The 14,061-nt window shown below is 40.7% G+C and overlaps 1 protein-coding gene across 10 annotated transcripts in view; it reads left to right on the top strand.

The window, feature by feature from the left end:
• Positions 4,147-14,061, top strand: part of MIPOL1 (mirror-image polydactyly 1) — a 278,917-nt gene continuing 269,002 nt past the window's right edge. For 6 of the 10 annotated variants that reach the window (XR_002345852.1, XM_021099138.1, XM_021099134.1 and 3 more), the window contains exon 1: positions 4,159-4,367. The gene's annotated coding sequence lies outside the window, so the exon portion shown is untranslated. Of the gene's footprint in view, positions 4,545-14,061 lie in introns of all 10 variants that reach the window. The other 4 variants (XM_021099133.1, XM_021099139.1, XM_021099137.1 and 1 more) reach the window with 4 other exon arrangements.

Below are 14,061 nucleotides of genomic sequence, written 5' to 3'. Positions count from 1 at the left end.
ACTTCATTATTTGTCTACTTGTGTTCTCTGTTAATTCACTGGGCATCCATATGATGGTTATTTTGAATTCTTTGGTAATTCATACATCTTCATTTCTTTAGGATAGGTGTCAAATTTAATTTTTTCCTCTCAATGAGTCATGTTTCCCTGTTTCTTTGTATATCTTATAATCTTCTCTTGGGATTCAGCATTGGAAAAATCAGTCACCTCCCCTCATTTTTGTGGTGTGGTTTCATACAGGGGTACTTTCTCAAATCAATCCGGCTAGAGGTCCTAGAGACCTCTTAAGCCTTATCTGGAGATCTTACTACTTTGGGCCTGTGCATGTAAACTAATAATTGAAGAGGCTTGCCATTTTCTACTCAGAACTTCTTTCTGGCATCTCTCTGCAACACTGTGGCTTCTGTGGTGCAGTAGTGAGCTGTGGTACTGAACTTCCACCTAGCTTCTGACTATAGTATAGTGGACTCTGGGACACATTGATTGCTTTTGTTTTCAGCCTCCCCCAAACTGGCCACCCATTCCTGTAAGTACTTAGATTCAGGCAAGGTAGAAACCAGTCCCTCAGGCACCCCCTTGAAAATTCAGGTCATTGGACATATGTTCTACTCCTTTCTCTCTCCACTGAGAAGATGGGAGTTGAGGGTTTCCTCCCAAACATGTCATATCAGGGATGGATCACTTGCAAGTGAGTGCTACAAATTTCTCTATTAGGCTTTTATGTAGTTGGTTTCATACTACCTTGGGTGCAAGACCCACTTAACTGGTTTCTGGATTTTTCACAAAGGGAATTGTTCCATGTATTATTGTTAAATTCGTGTCTCCATGGGAGAAGAAGGGTCTGAGTTTGCCGATTCTGCCATTTTCTTAATGTTTCTCCTGACTCAAATCCTTTTAAATGAATTCGTATTTGTTTTATGATAGAGATTATGGTCTTTCTTGGAATATCCAATGCAGACCTGAAAAGAATGTGTATCTTACTGTTAATAGTTGTTCTGTAAATGTCAGTTAGGTAAGTTGCTTAATATTATTGTGGTTGTAGCTAATACTGTTGCAGTGGTGATGGCGTTGTTCAAGTCTTATATACCCTCACTGATTTTCTGTCTGCTTGTTCTATCATTTTTTGAGAGATGAGTGTAAAATCTGATGATAATTTTATATTAATTGTGGATTTCTCTTTGCAGTGCTAACACATTTTGCTTTATGCATTTTGAAGTTCTGTTATTAGGTACATAATAAAGGGAATGGTGGATGATAGAGAAATAGACACTGAGATCAAAAGAGGATTAAGCTCAGAATTGTATATTAAAACAATACCCTTTACAATAAAAATAAATCCCTCTTTCTCTCTCTATCATCTTATAGTTTCTGTTTCTCTAGAGATCAAAATACACCTGATATTCTCAGCTACATGTGTGTCTAGTTTTTATTCATTACTTTATTTCCAGAACTGATTGGCATGGCTGGCACATTGCGGGAAGCTGATGCTATCTGTGGACGTGAGAGTGTTCACAATCTAACATTCTTTTGTTCTCTGTTTAAAATAAATGTTCATTTTCTTTACCCTCTCATCCTTATCCAGCTTATAGGAGAGGTAAGGGCATAGACAACATCTTTGATAACTGGCTTGAGAAAAGGAAAAAAGCTCTATTTGATCTCTCTCATTTCTTATAGATTGGCAACTATATAGATTTGCAGGTTAGAGAATTAAGAAGTGTACATGTGAGTGAGTGATGATTGTTGATGGAAGGGAGTTGGGAAAAATTAGCTATTGTGGTATGAAAAGTTCAGAAAAGAACATTAAAGAGTTACTTGAAGTAAGTTGGAGGAAGGACTAAGGAGGAAAGTCATAATGTTTGAACTCACTGGATAAAAAAAGATGGAAGAAAAACAGGTTACTGAAAGAAAATATGGATTTTCTCTTTACCCTGGAGACTTTTGGCACCCAGAAAATGAGCTTTTAAAAACCAGGCTTAGGAGTTCTCATTGTGGTGGCAGTGGAAACAAATCCAACTAGTAACCATGAGGACTTGGGTTTGATCCCTGGCCTCATTTAGTGGGTTAAGGATCTGATATTGCCATGAACTGTGGTGTAAGTCACAGACACAGCTCAGATCTGCTGTTACCGTGGCTGTGGCATAGGCTGGTAGCTGCAGCTCTGATTCAGCCCCTAGCCTGGGAACTTCCATATGCCTCAGTGTGGCCCTAAAAAGCAAAAAACAAAAACAAAACAATAACCCAAAACCCCACAAGGATTAATGTACCTTTACCCAAAGAAAAATAGTTTAATCATGTTCCCTAAATTAAACCTATGAATTCATTATCTGGTTTGAATTTTCTCAGTGTTGTAGTCACTATGTCCCATTTTTCTTGTTATTCCTTAGCTGGGAAAAGCAACTTTCCCTCCTTTCTTTTACATAAAATTTGAGTTGGCCCTTTCACAAGTCATTTTTCCTGGTTAGAGTGCCCTTCCCATCCACTTTAACAAACTACATTACTCTTCTTTTTGTCTCATATATTTTTATGGTATTTTTGTCCATAAATATCTGATCCAGACCCTGAATGAAGTAAAAAAAAAAAAAAAGAAAAGAAAAGAAAAGAAAAGAAAGCATTTCAAAGCCCAATCTAGGGAAAAAAAGAAAAAAGCTCTTCATAGCACTGTCCATCCATTACAATATGTGGCATTATAACCTATTTTGTTCCAATTATTAATTTACACCCAATTTTTTCATGTTCCTCTTTTTTACACTTATTCAAGAGTAAGTTTCTTTCAAAACATTTCAGATTATGACTATTCTTTGGGGATGTTAAAAAAAAAATCATTATTACTGTTTATTATCCAAAACCCAGAAGAGTATCTGGCACATAGTATATGTTCAGTAAATAGTTGGTGACTTGGAGTTCCTGTTGTGGCTCAGTGGTAATGAACCTAACTAGTATCCATGAGAACTTGGGTTCAATCCCTGGCCTCACTTAGTTGGGGATCCAGTGTTGCAGTGAGCTGTGGCTTGATCCGGTGTTGCTGTGGCTGTGGCCAACAGCTGCAGCTCTGATTCAGCCCCTAGCCTGGGAACTTCCATATGCTGTGGATATAGCCCTAAAAAGACAAAAAAAAAAAAAAAAAAAAAAGTTGGTGACTTAAGGTGATATTTATAAAAGAATACTGATCTGTAGTACAAGAAAACCGCATCTGAATTATTATGCATTTGAATCAGCTATAGTCCTTTCTCGTTCCAACACAAGTTAAGGACTTTTTTTTTTTTTAATTCCGGAAGGTTCAACATTTTGTCTTAAAGAATCAATATATTGAATGTTAAGTATCCATTTCTTTTCATAACTAAGTCAAAAGGTAACTTCTTCCAAGTTTTAGTTTGAAACATTCTTGGTCTAGGAGCTAGGCATTGCTTTTCGCTCACCCAAGTGTAGTCCATCTGCAGCCTTTTTCATTCAACCATTTCCCAACACATCTCTCTTCTCTCCCGAGTTCCCATCCCCACTCTCCCCCTCACCCAAACCATACACAAACAAAACAGAAAAACCACAATTTCACCAGCTCCTGTGGAGACTTGATAACGCTCAAGTTGAGGCCACAAAACTTTTTTTTTTTTTGTCTTTTTGTTTTTTCAAGGGCCGCACCCGCAGCATATGGAAATTCCCAGACTAGGGGTTTAATCGGAGCCGTAGCTGCGGGCCTACAGCAGAGCCACAGCAACGCCGGATTCGAGCCGCGTCTTCTATCTACACCACAGCTCATGGCAACGCCGGATCCTTAACCCACCAAGCGAGGCCAGGGATCGAACCCCCAACCTCAAGTTTCCTAGTCGGGTTCATTTCCGCTGCGCCAGGACGAGAACTCCGACAAGACATGTTTTTAAGGACGCGGTTTCCCCCCTCTATCCTGATTAGGTTTTGTCCAGAGAATATTTTGCTCTCACAGAATGCACCCGTCGTCTCAGAACCGACAGCCTTAGCGCCCTGGGAGCAGCAGAGGAAGGCTATGAAGATCGCCTTCTCTCTTCGCCACTCCAGCCAGCACTTTTGAAGTTCCCGCCTCTGCCAAGAGGCCCCGCCCCCCGGCCCCTGTGGTGCGCCATGCGCATGCCTAGTGCGAGCCGCCTGCCCCCGCCCCGCGCGCGCTCCGCCTCTGTTCCCCGTAGGCCCCCGCGCGCCGCTGGCGGCTAGTTCCCTCCCCAGTCGCACTCTCCCGGGTTGATCGCCGGCGCGCGCACCTCCTAGCGCGGAGGAGTCCCCGACGGGGAGGTTCCGAGAGAGAGACGATTGGCTGACGTGGTGGCTGCGCGTCGGGCCTGAGAAACTCTGGGCGAGCGCGTTGAGTCGCTCCCGGGGCGGTGCGGGGCTCATCTCAGGTAAACCGGTGGGTTGGGAGGTTTGGACGACAAAAGGAGGAGAAAAGGAGGGGTGGGTTTAGACCAGCCTTTGGAATTTCCGGCCGCAGCCTCCTTGGAGAAGAAGGGGGTCACACAGAAACTGCCCCCTCTGAATGTCGGCCCCGAGCGGCCGGGAGTGATGGGGCTAGCTCGAAGGTCAGTTTGGTGTGGTCCTCTGGTCTTCTTGCGCATGATTTCGGCATCTTCCCCTGTTTCCTCTTACAAGAGCTCAGCAACTGAGCATGTATTCAGAAGTGTAGGTTTTTGTTTTGTTTGCTTTTCCTTTAAGAGGCAGTGAGTTAGAGGGTTCAGGTCTAGGCTCAACCTCTGATTGACTCCGTGCCCTTGAGAGTCACTCATTTCGTTGTGTATTTTAGTTCTCACACTTGTTAAGTTTTGGCAGAGTGTGGTGCTTCTTTAGCCATGCTGTAAAAAGATACTGTTAGAATTTTTTTGGTTTACAAAGTCTCTGGGCCCAGATTTCTCTAATTGGAAGGTAACACCACCCAGCAGAATTTGTGAAGTACTTTAAGCTCCATGGATGGAAGGAACTGGATAAACACAAGATAATAGCATTATTAGACAGGATGTCGTAGAAAGAAAAAAGTTTCCACAAGAGCAGGCTTTTTGAAAAGCTCCTTTGAACGTTTTTATGCAGTTTAAATCACAGCGGTAGTAGAAAAAGGTAAGCCAAAACAAAGGGCCAAGCAAAACTGCATTTTAAGGAGACTTTTTTTTTTTTCCGTTCCTCCCGTAACTTTAACAAGTTACTGGCTTTTCAAAGTTTCTTCTTGGGATCTAGTGTGGACCTAAACTAAAATAATGGTTGCAGAAACATTTGGCAATCTTGTGCAGTAGTATACCAAGAAAATTCATTAAAACAAAGATGAATTCTGTTTAAGGTAACAGAAATTAAAATATCTTTCTCATGGGTGAGAGGTAATGATGGCAAATCAGAAAAATGAACAGGAGATGTACACAATTTTCCTTCACAGGCATAGAGTTTGTAGATATGAAATCTTTTTAGTATGCTAATTTTCAAAGGATAATAGACACAGCAGAGTCGGTAAATCATAAGTATATAGCTCAATGAATTTTCACAAAGTGTACCTTTCCAAGTGTTCAGTAGCTAGATCAAGAAAGAGCATTGTTTGCATAGTGGAAGCCCCATTTGTGTCCCTTTTCCAAAGGTAGCCATTATCTCAAAAAAAAATTTTTTTTTTTGTCTTTTTGTTGTTGTTGTTGTTGTTGCTATTTCTTGGGCCGCTCCCGCGGCATATGGAGGTTCCCAGGCTAGGGGTCCAATGGGAGCTGTAGCCACCGGCCTACACCAGAACCACAGCAACGCGGGATCCGAGCCGCGTCTGCAACCTACACCACAGCTCACTGCAACGCCGGATCGTTAACCCACTGAGCAAGGGCAGGGACCAAACCCGCAACCTCATGGTTCCTAGTCGGATTCGTTAACCACTGCGCCACGACGGGAACTCCCATTATCTCAATTTTTGACATCATCAGTGAATTACTTATTGACTTCAGATAAATGGAATTGTGCAGTATACAGTCCTTGGTGTCTCACTTGGTTAATATTATATTCCTGAGGTTTATACAAGGTATGTAACAGTAGTTTGTTCTTAATACTGTACAGTATTCCATCCAGTTTTTGGTTATTATCAGCAGGACTGCTATGAACATTTTGTAAGTATTTTGGTGAGCATCTGTGTACACTTCTGTTGGATGTTGGATGTGGATACCTACTGGTGAAATGACTGTATTATCAGATGCACAGATATCTAGGTATATACTAACAAAGTTGTTCAAAGTAGTTATGTCAATTAATACTCCTGTTAGCAGTGTTTGAGGATTCTGGCTTCTCCAAAAGCTTGTGACATTTAGCATCATCCTTTTCATTTTAGCCATTCTGGTGGGTAGTGATATCATGTTGGGAGTTTCCCTAGTGAATAATGATTTTTAATACCTCTTCATATCCCTCTTTGCCATTTGGATATCCTTCATTCCCAAGGGTCATCACATTTTTTGTAAAGGGCTGGGTAGTTAATATAGGCAGTTCTTGCTTTGTAGAATTTCACTTAAAGCAGTACTGTGTGCAGCTAGGACTGCCCTATTTTATGCTTTGCAGGCCGTGTACAGTCTGTTGTATGTATTTTCTTTCTTCCTTTCCTTCTTTTTTCTTTTTCTTTCCTTTTTTTTTTTTTTTTGCCTGCTTGTTTGCTTGCTTCCCTACCTGCCTTTCCTCTTTTCTTCTTTCCCTTTCTTTCTTCCTCCCTTTTTTTCTTTTTTCCTTAATTTTCTTTTTCTCCCTCCCTTAATTCTTTCCTTCCTTCCTTCCTTCCCACTGCTATATTGAAAAATGACTGTTCATAAATGACTGATATGGTCATTGGTGGTGGTGACATCATTAGATGGGGCTATACTGGAAAAAGTATTCATACATAATAGTATTAAGTAGTATGTGCTGTAGGGTTTAGGTTTTATATTTCAAATCTTTAAACATCCTCTTCGCTTTTTACCAGTTTACCTCGACTAATTAGAGACCTATTTGAGACCTCTTTAAATTGTCCTTATTGCTCCTACTTTCTCCCATTCCTTTAAAACTGAGGAACAAAAGAGAGGTAAGAAGTGAGAAAAGAAAGAAAATATAACCCTTTGTTGATTTGCATAAAAGGCTAGGAGAAAGATAAATATGCAGATAAGTTGTGGACACTGAGTAAAAAAAGTATAAAATGCATAAACTGTTTTTTGCAGTACTTTGATATGGATGTTTATTGTCTTTTGAGCTGTTCCCTCCTGGGATGATTTGGTTGAAATTTATATCTGCCTGACTGAGTATGCTCATAATTTAGGAAGTAAAAGCCAATAACTTCATAAAATTCAACTGTGGCACCCCTGTTCAGAATGGAAGTCCATTCTTCCTTTCACTCAGTACCAACAGAAAGTATGAAAAAAAGCTTTTGAAAGTATCCAAAAAAAGCTTTATTTGAAATACTATTATTTCAGCTCGTGTTGACATTTTTAACTAACACTTTTTTTTTTAAAGGTGGTTTATTGAAGTAATTTCATTGTATATTTAGCTAATAGGAATGAGGGGCTTGGGGCAACTCCCATCTGTGCAATCTTTTCTTTGTTATGGGTAATCTTGCTTGTTTGTTATGCAAACAGAAATTTATGGTAACCTCTAGGCCCCAGCTTCCACCAACCCACTGCAGTCTTTAAGCCATTTTTATATAGAAATTTTGGATCCAGTTATGCATCTATACATGTGTGTATATGTACACACATATTTTGACAAATACAAATACCTTTCTGCTTTATACTTGCCAGACATAACAGTTGTACTTACATGCTATGTTTTTATTGCACTTCTTGTACCAGAGTTGGAATCGTTGCAATTTATAATGGCTGGTAAAGGGAAATTGTTGGTGAAGGGGATTCTCTGATAAGGGAAAACTGCCCCCCAACCTTGACCTGATATAGGAGCAAATAAGATATTTATGTAGTAGAAATGTGTAATGGTACCAGACTCGGATTGATGCTTCTATATTCCTAAGGATTTATCTGTCAGTCCAGTTGTCATTAGATTCGTAGAGTAACTACTTCCCTGGATGTGGCCTGCATTACTTGCATTGCCATTGTTAACCTCTGGGATGGTTCATTTTCTAGGATCCCAATGGGGGCAAACCTTGCCCTTTCTGGTTGCAGTTTCTATTTTTAGATACTTCATTTAGGTTACATTTCATCTTGTTTACTTTGTTCAAAGTGACCGTATTTCTCTAGTGTTATCTATTACCTGTTATACTTTCCTTCCAGCAAGTAATCTTATTACTAATATATCCAGATACTTGTGACTGAGGATGGGCAGAGTATAGCTCACCCTCATCTCACATGCCACCTACCCAGATAGCTTTAGGGTTTGATGAAAGAAAAAGAGGTATTGCACATTAACCACTATGGCAACTCTTCTTGGTGCTATATTATTATTCTCTCTTCCTTTTGAATTTGTTGGATTTTGAGGCTGTTGTAAAGAGAGGCAATTGTTTTAGGGCATTAATTGCAAAAGAAATATGTTACAATTCCAAGAGCACTGGGCCTAAGAGCAGAGTAAGGTTGACTTAACTACTGTGTGTGTTAATAACCCTTCCTGCAGTTCTGTTCTCTTGTAAAATGAGGCATTATGGCCAAGTATCTCTAATCCTTGGTAATCTTTTCTAAAGACCTAGTAGAGGAGTTCCCGCCGTGGCTCAGGTGTTAACAGACCCGACTAGCATCCAAGAGGATGTGGGTTCCATCCCTGGCCTTGCTCAGTGAACTTAGGGATCCGGCATTGCTGTGAGCTGTTGGTGTAGGTTGCAGACGTGGCTCAGATCTGGTGTTGCTGTGGCTGTGGCTTAGGCCTGTGGCTACAGCTCTCTGATTGAAAATAACTAAGTAACAGACCGAGTAGAAAAGCACAGTATTTAGAATTTAATACTAAATTTGTTCAGGCTACCCTCTCAGTTCTTTTCATTGAAAACATTAAGGCCTAGAGAGATTGCATATAATCACGTACTTATTAGACTCCAGTTCTCCTAACTTTTTATTTCAGTTGCTTTTTCTTTTTTTCTTTATTTTTATTTTTATTTTATGGCTGTACCTGCGGCATATGGAAGTTCTCAGGCCTGAAACCAAGCCACAGTTGCAGCCTACACCACAGCTGTGGCAAAGCCAAATCTTTAAACCCTCTGTGCTGGACCAGGGATTGAACCTGCATCTCTGCAGGGAGCTGAGCCGCTGCAGTCAGATTTTTTTTTTTTTTTTTTGTCTTTTTGCCTTTTTCTAGGGCCGCTCCCATGGCATATGGAGGTTCCCAGGTTAGGGGTCCAAGCAGAGCTGTAGCCACCGGCCTACGCCAGAGCCACAGCAACGCGGGATCCGAGCCGCGTCTCAACCTACACCACAGCTCACAGCAATGCCGGTTCCGTAACCCACTGAGCAAGGCCAGGGATCTAACTCACAACCTCATGGTTCCTAGTTGGTTTCGCTAACCACTGCGCCGCAATGGGACAGAAATTCCTGTGGTCAGATTCTTAACCCACTGTGAACTCCTCTAGTTGCTTTCTCCATTATGCTGCTTATAAAAAGGCAGCCTTTTGATATAACCCTGAAGGTCACAGTTTTGTGTAATCCCTTCTCCTTGAGGATAGACTAGACCCAGGGGCGCACTTGTAATAGAATATGGCGTGGTGGGATGTCACTTATGGAGATAAGGTTATAAAAGACTTTAACTTCCTTTTTGCTGGGCTGTCTTGCTTGCTCACTTTGAAGATGCCACCTGCCACATTAGGATTGAACTGTAGAAAGCCTCACCAGACAAGGACTTGAAGGGGGCCTTTGGCCAGTGGCCCATGCTGAACAGTAACCCCCTAGGGACTGAATCCAGCTAACAACCAATGAGGAAAATGGAAGATTGTGTCCCAGTTAAGCCTTGAAATGACTGTAGCACTGGCTATCCCTGGCTGCAACCTTGTAAGAGACTCTGAACTGAGGACCTAAATAAGTAACACCCCATTCCTTAGAAACTGTGAGGTAACAAATGTACGTGTTTTAAGCTGCTGAATTTTAGAATGATTTGTTAAGTAGCAATAGCTAACTAATAAACTGTTCTTACTAATTTCAGAACATTTTTAGTAAAAAAATAATTCTTCCTGAAGTTTTTATAAACATGTTTTTAATCATCTTAAATATGTTTGAGAATGTTATTTTTACTTTTTGCAAAGTAAAATATTAACCATTTAACTATTCTGTATTTGTTATAACTTAATTGCTAGGTATTTTATCTCAAAACTGGCAACATAAAGAGAAGATTACTTTGAAGGTTGCTTTGATTTGGGGTTGCATTAAATTGGGTAATCATGGGACAGACTTACCATACGACTGCTTTTGGCAATTGGCATGAGCACCTTTGATTCAAATATTGTTTCTCTCTCTCTCTCTCTCTCTCTCTCTCTGTGTCCCCCCCACACCACCACCACCGGTGTGTGTATGTTTGGCCACTCATTCAGAAGTTGTCAGGCCAGGGATTGACCCTGGGCCACAGCAGCGACCCAAGCCACAGCAGTGACAATACTGGATTTTTAACCCACTGTGTCACCAGGGAACTCACAGATACTCTTTAATGTTGAAGGTGTTTTTAACTTGGATTTTATACTGTTTGGAATGTAGATAGCCAGATAGTCTGTTCTTATTTATCTACAGTTTTGCATTAGGGTTATTCGAATATCTGTAAATACTATTTTGATAATTGTCTTTAGTATCCCCAGGTATATAAGTTTTGGAAACTGCTAGAGTACAACAGGGATGATTTTACTGGAGTCTAAATCTTCAATCTTTTTATTTTCTGTTGGACCATACCAACTTTCCATCTTCATAGCTTTATCTTGAGAGTTTTTGCTATTATGGGACAAGTTTTGAAAAACTGAGAAAATAAATAAATGAGCATATTTATGATATAGATCAGTTAACTTTAAAAAATTTTTATTGTGAAATTTAATGTGTGTAAAGAAAAGTATATAAAGTGTATGTAGATAGTTCAATTAATAAATAGTTAACACTCATGTTATTACCATCAGATACTTTGAATTGAATAATCATTGAAATGTGCTTTGAACATGGTTTTTTTTTTTTGGTCTTTTGTCCTTTTAGGGCCACACCTGCAGCATATGGAGGTTCCCAGGCTAGGGGTCAAATCGGAGCTGCAGCTGCCAGCCTACACCAGAGTCACAGCAATGCCAGATCCAAGCCGCATCTGTGACCTACACCACAGCTCACAGCACCACTGGATCCCCAACCCACTGAGCAAAGTCGGGTTGAACCCACATGCTCATGGATAATAGTTGGATTCTTTTCCACTGTGGCATGATAGGAACTCCCCGAATTCAATTTCTTTAATAGGTGCAGGACTATTCTAGTTATCTATTCTTATTCAGTTAGCTTTGGTAGATTGTATTTTTCAAGGAATCTGTGAAATTTATAAGTGTGAAGCTGTTTGTAATAGGCCCTTTTTATCTTTTTAATGTCTATGGAATTGCTTTAATATCTTCCTCTCCTTCCTGATATTGGCGGTATACATTGTCTTTATTTTTATCTTGATCAGTCTGTCAAGAGGGTTATCAATTTCGTTGATCTTTTCAAAGAACCAGCTTTTGGTTTCATTGATTTTTTTTTTTTTTTTTCTGTGTTGATTTTACATTTTCAGTTACATTGATTTTTGCTTTTTACCATTTCCATCCTTCCACATATTCTGGGTTTAACTTTTTCTTAATTTTGCCTTTTTTTAAAGGTGAAAGCTTAAGTATTATAAGAGGCTGTTCTCTCTTTTATTTTTTATTTAAAAAAAATTCTACCACACCCACGGCATGCAGAAATTCCTGGGCCCGGGATCGAACCCATGCCACAGCTGTAACCAGAGCCACAGAGGTGGCACCGCTAGATCCTTAACCTGCTGAGCCACCTTTTTTTTTTTTTTTCTTTTTAGGGCCGCACTTGTGGCATATGGAGGTTCCCAGGCTAGGGGTTGAATTGGAACTATAGCTGCTGGCCTACACCACAGCTCACTGCAATGCCGGATCACCAACCCACCAAGTTAGGCCAGGGATCAAACCCGCAACCTCACAGTTCCTAGTCGGGTTCAGTTCCGCTACACCACGACAGGAACAGCTATTCTCCCTTTTTATTTTTTATTTATTCACTTATTTATTTTTCCTTTCACCTTTTCTGGGGCCACTCCCATGGCATATGTAGGTTGCCAGGCTAGGGGTCTAATCAGAGCTGTAGCTGCCAGCCAATGCCAGAGCCACAGCAATGTGGGATCTGAGCCGTGTCTGTGACCTACACCACAGCTCACAGCAACGCCGGATCCTTAACCCACTGAGCAAGGTCAGGGATTGAACCCACAACCTCATGGTTCCCTGGTCGGATTCATTAACCACTGAGACACAACGGGAACTCCTATTCTCCCTTTTTAAATGCATGTGTTTAGTATTAGAAATTCCCTCTTAGCACCAGTCTACCTACTTCACACAAATTTTGGTATGTTGTGTTTCGTTTTGTTTCGTTTCTTTTCTTTTCTTTCTGTCTTTCTCTCTTTCTTTCCTTTCTTTCTTTCTTGTTTTGTCTTTTTAGGGCCCATGTGCAGCATATGGAAGTTCCCAGGCTACGGTTTGAATTGGAGCTATAGCTGCTGACCTACACCACAGCTCACAGCAACGCTGGATCCTTAACCCACTGAGTGGGGCCAGGGGTCGAACCTGCATCCTCATGGATACTAGTCAGATTTGTTTCCACTGAGCCATGTTGGGAACTACTCTATTTTCATGTAGTTGGAGATATTTAAAAATTTCCCTTTACTCTTGGGAGTTGCCGTCATGGCTCAGTGGTTAACGAATCTGACTAGGAACCATAAGGTTGTGGGTTCGATCCCTGGCCTTGCTCAGTGGGTTAAGGATCCGGTGTTGCCATGAGCTGTGGTGTAGGTTACAAATGCGGCTCGGATCCTGAGTTGCTGTGGCTCTGGTGTAAGCCGGCGGCTACAGCTCTGATTAGACCCTAGCCTGGGAACCTCCATATGCTGAAGAAGCAGCCCTAGAAATGGCAAAATGACCAAAAAAAAAAAAATTTCCCTTTGCTCTTCTTTTTTTTTAGGCCACGCCTATGGCATGTGGAAGTTTCTGGGTAGGGATTGAACTCATACCGCAATAGCGACCTGAGCTGCTGTAATGTTAATGCTGGATTCTTACCTTGCTGTGCCACAAGGGAGCTCCTACTCTTCCTTTTTTAACCAGGTGTTTTTTAGAAGTGTTTGGGAACTTTTTTTTTTTTTAATGTCTTTTTAGGGCCCTACCTGCAGCATATGGAAGACTAGGGGTCGAATCTGAGCAGCAGCTGCCGGCCCATGCCACAGCAATAGCAAAAGGGATCTGAGTCACATCTGTGACCTACACCATGGCTCACAGCAACACTGGGATCCTTAACCCATTGAGTGAGGCCAGGGATCGAACCCATGTCCTCATGGATCCTAGTCGGGTTCATTACCGCTGAGCCACGACAGGAACTCTTGTGGATTCTAGAGGTAGCTTTCTGTTAATGATTTCCAGTTTATTTTGTTGTGGTTAGATAACATTTGTTTGATTTCATTTCTTATAGATGTGTTGAGGGTTTTTTTTTTTTTTAATGATGAGAATAGGGTCTTTTTTGAGTAAATGTGCCACTTGAAAAGATGGTCCTTTGTTGTTTGGAGTTGTCTGCAAGTGTCACATAGGTCAAGTTGGTTGATAATAATGAGTACACTGTATCTTTGTGGATTTTCTGAGGACTTACTCTCCTGATCACTGAGAGAGGTGTGGTGAAGTTTCCAACTATAATTGTGGATTTGTGTGTTGTTCTTTAATGAGTTTTCACCTTGTGTATGTTGACATTTTGTTGTAAAGTGCTTACATATTTAGGATTGCTTATGTCTTGTTAGTGATTTAAACCTTTCAGTGTCTTTAGTCTTGGTAATTTTTCTTGGTTTTTACTCTGTCTGATATTAATAGAGACACTGCTTTATTTTGATTAGTATTGGCTTGATTTTTTTCGCGGTGCTCTATCTAGTATGCTAAATGATAAATAGTTAGGCAAG

The sequence above is a fragment of the Sus scrofa genome, chromosome 7, assembly GCF_000003025.6.
Source record: "Sus scrofa isolate TJ Tabasco breed Duroc chromosome 7, Sscrofa11.1, whole genome shotgun sequence".
NCBI classification, from domain to species: domain Eukaryota; kingdom Metazoa; phylum Chordata; class Mammalia; order Artiodactyla; family Suidae; genus Sus; species Sus scrofa.
This window is presented reverse-complemented; position numbering and strand designations above follow the sequence as displayed.